General features: G+C 38.8%; 1 pseudogene across 1 annotated transcript in view; it reads right to left on the bottom strand.

Moving 5' to 3' along the window:
- The window catches only part of LOC308609840 (dual specificity protein kinase CLK4-like), a 36,063-nt pseudogene extending 30,332 nt beyond the window's left edge, over window positions 1–5,731 (bottom strand). Inside the window, exon 1 of the transcript in view lies at window positions 5,688–5,731. The product of the transcript in view is annotated as a dual specificity protein kinase CLK4-like (transcript). The remainder of the gene's footprint in view (window positions 1–5,687) is intronic.
- Window positions 5,732–6,000: the final 269 nt, after the last annotated feature.

Here is a 6,000-nt window from a genome sequence, read left to right on the forward strand (position 1 = left end):
ACTCAGCCATAAAAAGAAATGAAATTAAGCTATTTGTAATGAGGTGGATAGACCTAGAGTCTGTCATACAGAGTGAAGTAAGTCATAAAGAGAAAGACAAATACCGTATGCTAACACATATATATGGAATATAAGAAAAAAAAATGTCATGAAGAACCTAGGGGTAAGACAGGAATAAAGACACAGACCTACTTGAGAACTGACTTGAGGATATGGGGAGGGGGAAGTGTAAGCTGGGACAAAGCAAGAGAGTGGCATGGACATATATACACTACCAAACGTAAGGTAGATAGCTAGTGGGAAGCAGCCACATAGCACAGGGAGATCAGCTCCGTGCCTTGTGACCACCTGGAGGGGTGGGATAGGGAGGTTGGGAGGGAGGGAGATGCAAGAGGGAAGGGATATGGGAACATATGTATATGTATAACTGATTCACTTTGTTATAAAGCAGAATCTAATGCACCATTGTGAAGCAATTATACTCCAATAAACTTGTAATAAAGTTGTAAAAAAAAAAGAATTCCTGATTGGAACGTATGACTAATTTGTTTATTGATAATTTTCACTTGAGGTAATCAGTTAGATATCCTATCTTCACTAGGTGACTAGACTCTGTAGGAAACTTCTGCCTGACCTCTCCTGAAACCAAGTTTCTACAAGCACATGTACATCAGCACAAATAACAGCAGTTTCATTCAGAGATGATGAATCATGTCTTCAGGCAAATAAGGACATTGGGAATCTTGTTCCTAGATGTTTCTTTGAATTATCTTGCTCCTGTTGTCTTATATTATTTGCCTTTATTAAAAGCGTTATATGATTATGTTCAAAAAATTAGAAATAAATATATTTTAAAAATAATAAAATTAAAAGATAAAAAAAATTAAAATGTAAAAATTTCCCTGGTGCCTCCGCTATTATTGTCCTTGCCCCCACAGAGAGCTACAGTCAACCCCTGACTCCCCAGGAGGCCCTGAAAGACCTCTAGGTAGGTCTCTGGACCTGCTTTGTCGGCCCCACCTCTGCGTGTGTTCCTCTCACCAGCTTCTGCTCCTGAAGCTGGCCTGGAGCATGTGTGCTAGTGTAAGCCATCTGGGGTGCAGTCTCCCATGGGCATGGCCACAGGGGACGGCACAACCCACTGGGACCTGCATGGCCAAAGGAGGCTTTGGAGGGGGATGGCTCACAGCCCACTGGGGCCTGCATGGCCAAAGGAGGCTTTGTCGGGGGCAGCACGCAGGTCACCAGGACCTGTGCTGCCTGGCGGAGGCTTTGACTGAGGTGGGGGTGGGGTGTTCCTGTTATTTGTTTTGGATATATCTCATATCTTTTTTTGTGCCTCTGTCCTCTTTTACTTTCTTCTTTTGTGTTAAACAGATATTTTCAAGTGAGGAATAAAATATGCATTTTAAGTTAAAAAACAATTTCAGATTAATGTTAACTTAATTCCAATATTACACAGAAACTGTTCAAATATGTTTCTCTTCCTACTCCCCCCTTTGTGCTATTTTCATGTAAAGTATATCTTTAACATTATGAGCCCAACAATGTTTTATAATCGTTTCAGGATACGTGCTGCTGAAGTGAGCACTATAATTATTGTTTTATGCAGTTGTTTTTAAAATTATTTGAGGAGAAAAGGGTATGCATCATATCAATAGAATAAAGGATAAAAACCACTTAATCATTTCAGTAGACACAGGCATTTGACAAAATTCAATGTGATAAAAGCACTCAAGAATCTATGAATACAGCTTCCATTGTGGTGCAGTGGTTAAAAATCTGCCTGCCAATGCAGGAGATATGGGTTCCAGTCCTGGTCCAGGAAGATCCCACATGCTGTGGAGCAACTAAGCTCATGCACCATAACTATTGAGCCTGCGTTCTAGAGCCCGTGAGCCACAACTACTGAAGGTCATGTGCCTAGAGCCCATGCTCCACAACAAGAGAAGACACCGCAATGAGAAGCCTGCACACCACAGCGAAGAGTAGCCCCTACTCGCCACAACTAGAGAAAGCCCATGAGCAGCAATGAAGAACAAATGCAGCCATAAATAACTAACTAACTAAATAAATAAATAAATAAATAGAAGGAAACTACGAATACAGGGAAACATCCTCAGCCTGATAAAGAGCACCTATGAAAATTCATGGTTAACATGATCCTGAATGGTAAATGACTGGATGATTTCTACCTAATGTCAGGAACAAGACAAGGATGTCTGTGCACATCATTTTCCTTCAGCATTGTACTGAATGTTCTAGTCAGGGCAATTTAGACAGGGAAAAGTTATAAAAGGCATCTGTATTGAATAAGAAGAAGTAGAACTATATCCATTCACAGATGACATGAAATTATGTACAGAAAATCTCAAGGAATCCAATAAAGCATTATTAAAACTAATAAATGAGTCCAGCAAGGTCATAGGATACAAGATCAATAAATAAAAATCAATTGTATTTCTATGCACCTTAAATGAATAATCTAACAATGAAAATAAGAAAACAATTCAATTTATGATAACACTGAAAGGAATCAAATTCTTAGGTGCAAATTGCACAGTTTTTGTGGAAGACTTGTATACTGAAAATAACAAAATATCATTGAAAGAAATTAGAGGGTCTAAATAAATGGAAAAATACCCCATGTTCATCAGAAGATGAACAGTATTGTTAAGATGACAGTACTCCCCAAATTAATCTAATGATGCAATGGAATCCGCATCAAAATCCCAGCTGGCTTCTTTGTAGAAACTGACAGGCTGATCCTATAATTCATGTAGAATTGCAAGGGACCTTGAATAGCCAAAACAAGCCTGAAAAAAAAGTTGGAGGATCCATATTTCTCCATATAAAACTTACTACAAAGCAATGGTAATGAAGATGGGGGAAGGGTAAAGGCATACAGGTAGATATCTAAAACAGTAGAATAGAACTGAGCATTCAGAAACTCATAGGTCCATACTCAACTGATTTTTGACAAGGGCATCAAGGCCATTCAATAGAGAAAGAGTAATTATTTCAATAAGTGATGTTGGAACAACTAGATTACCACATGTAAAAGAATAAAATTGGACCTTTACCTCATAACTTATACAAAAATTAACACAAAATGTATCAAAGACCTAAATGCTAAGAGCTAAATCTATAACACTCTTAAAAGAAAACATGGGGGTATATCTTCAGGATCTCAGATTTGGCAATATATCCTTAGACATGATATCAAAAGAATAAGCAATAAAAGAAAATAAATTGGGCTTCATCAAACCTAAAAGCATTTGTGCTTCAAAGGACACTATCAAGAAAGTGAAAAGGCAATCTCAGAATGGAAGAAGATATTGGTAGATCATATATCTGATAAGGGCATTGTATATAGAATATGTAAAGAACTCTTACAACTCAATAATAAAAAGGCAAATAACCCAATTAAAAAATGGGTGAAGGATCTGAATAGACATTTTTTCCAAGGAAGATATACAAATGACTGAGAAGCACATCAAAAGATACTCCACACACTTTCAAGATTCTCTCTTTGTCCTTTGGCAGTCTGACAGTGATGTGTCAAAGTGTTGTAACATTGATTATATCCTCTTTGAATTTCATTGACTCTTGGGTGTGTAGATTAATGTTTTTCATCAGATTGAGAAATTTCAACCACTATTTCTTCAAATATTTTTTCTGCCCTTTTTTCTCTTGCTTCTCCTCTGGGACTTTCATTACACGTTGGTTGATATGCTGAATGGTATCCTACAAGTCTCTGAGACTCCATTCATTATTTTTTTTTCATCCCTTAACTTTCTGTTCTTTAGACTGAATAATCTACATTGATCTACACCAAATTCAGCTGATCCTTTCTTCTGCAGCCTCAATTGTGCTGTTGAGCCCCTCTAGTAAAATTTTCATTTCAGTTATTTTACTTCTCAACTCCAGAATTTCTATTTGGTCGTGTGTGTGTGTGTGAATTTTTTGTCAAGCTTTCATTTAACTCTTTAAATATGGTTTCACTTAAACATATTTCTAATACTTATTTGATGTCTCTATGAATTGTACCCAATATCTGGGCTTCCTTAGGGACAGTTTCTATTGACTGCCTTTTTATCCTGTGTATAGCCACACTTTCCAGTTTATCTGCACGTCTTATTTTTGTTGTTGACAACTGGACATTTTAGATAATATATTGTTCTGATACCACCTCCTGGGGTTGTTGTCATTTCTGGCTTCCTAGGGATTACCTTGGGTCAGCATAGCTTAGTAGTCAGTCAGATTGAATGCTGCTGAAACCACACTCCTTCTTGAATGTGACTTGAACTCAACCAAAACTCAGATAGGGACTTGAACCCATGAGGAGAGGACTCAAACCCACTGTCTTTTAATTGAAACTGCTCACCTGGTGTCAGGACTTATTGAAGCTCAGGTTCTTTTTTCTCAATGCAGAAAGAATTCAGTGTGAGGCAAAATGTTTGGCAAAGAGTGAGCTTATTAGCATAGGATGCTTGACAAATGGGCAGGCAAGGGAGCACAGCAGCCCCAAGAACAAAGCAGGCTATGTTTTTATAATCAAAGAAAAAGTGGGGAGGGGAGACGACCACCTTCTTCCTCATTTTGTGGTAGCTATCAAGGCTTACATCATTAGTTCCTCCTTTGGCCCTATATGGTCTAAATGGGACTGTCATGGTACTAGTTAAACATATGTATATTAGCAGAGGGGTGGTGACATATACTAAAATATGGTACTTCATATCAGGTTTCAGTATAATGTCCCCTTTCACCTAGTTTTTTTTCCCCTTTCACCTATATTCCTGCCTTGGCCACATGCAGAAATGCTACTCTTCAAGAACCATTAACTCCCTGAATTCATGTAACAAGATTCAGAACCCATATCTACTGTCTTGCTTTTTAATTATCAGGACTTGTGGCTTGAATGTGCCTGGTGCTTGAATGTGCCTGGTCTTCCTTCAAGGAGTGTAGATTGTTGCTAGGTTACTGGATTCTTTTCTTGCATGGTCATTAGCTTACAACAGTCTTGCAGACTCCCTTAAAATTCTCTCTCTGTCTTCAATCCTCCAGTGGGATATTCAAATTAACCATTTAATTACCCTACTCTATCACTTTGAGTTGGTTAGGCTTCCATTCAGTGCAAAGGTGATCTATGTATGGGTTAGGAAATGCATTCAAAATTCAGGGAGTTAACAAGTCTGCCTGGGCTTTCACTTCTTGCTTGCACAGGGTCTAAATGTCAGTCAGATATGAACAGTAGACTGGGGTCCTCTCTGGTGTTTCCTGTGTGTAAATGTAGGGCCTACCCATGTGCACAGCGTTCCAAATCAGCAGGAAAAAGTCAGAGTTTTCATATCCTTATTTCAACTGTCTTATTCCCTCCATTTTAAAGGTTTGGCTGGTCTCTTGCTTGCCTCAATTGTTATTACAGCCTTAGGCAGCTTCCATGTTGGCCTTTGACTGTTTGCTACCAAGCACTATTGTTTTGAACAGAGCTGTGGACATGGAGATTTTCCTTGGAACTCCAAATCATATCAATCCCTTCTGGCACCAGCAAGGCCTATAATACCATGTTGCTGAGTCGGGGAAAGTGAGGATGGAACAAGTTCCAAGTTAAAATGTCACAGAACCTATTGTTCTTACCGAGGCTCAGTAGTTTTTCTTGAATAAATGTTTCTCAACTTGTATACCTTTAGTTAATTTCCAGAGTTCTGAAATGGTTGTTTCTAGTAATTCATCAGTTTTTTTTAATAACAAATTTAATCAGTTATACATATACATATGTTTCCATATCCCCTCCCTTTTGCATCTCCCTCCCACCCTCCCTATCCCACCCCTCCAGGCGGTCACAAAGCACCGAGCTGATCTCCCTGTGCTATGCGGCTGCTTCCCACTAGCTATCTACCTTACGTTTGGTAGTGTATATATGTCCATGCCGCGCTTTCACTTTGTCACAGCTTACCCTTCCCCCTCCCCATATCCTCAAGTCCATTCTCTAGTATG

This window comes from Mesoplodon bidens (genome assembly GCF_964165515.1).
Source record: "Mesoplodon bidens genome assembly, contig: HAP1_SCAFFOLD_559, whole genome shotgun sequence".
Classification (NCBI taxonomy): Eukaryota; Metazoa; Chordata; class Mammalia; order Artiodactyla; family Ziphiidae; genus Mesoplodon; species Mesoplodon bidens.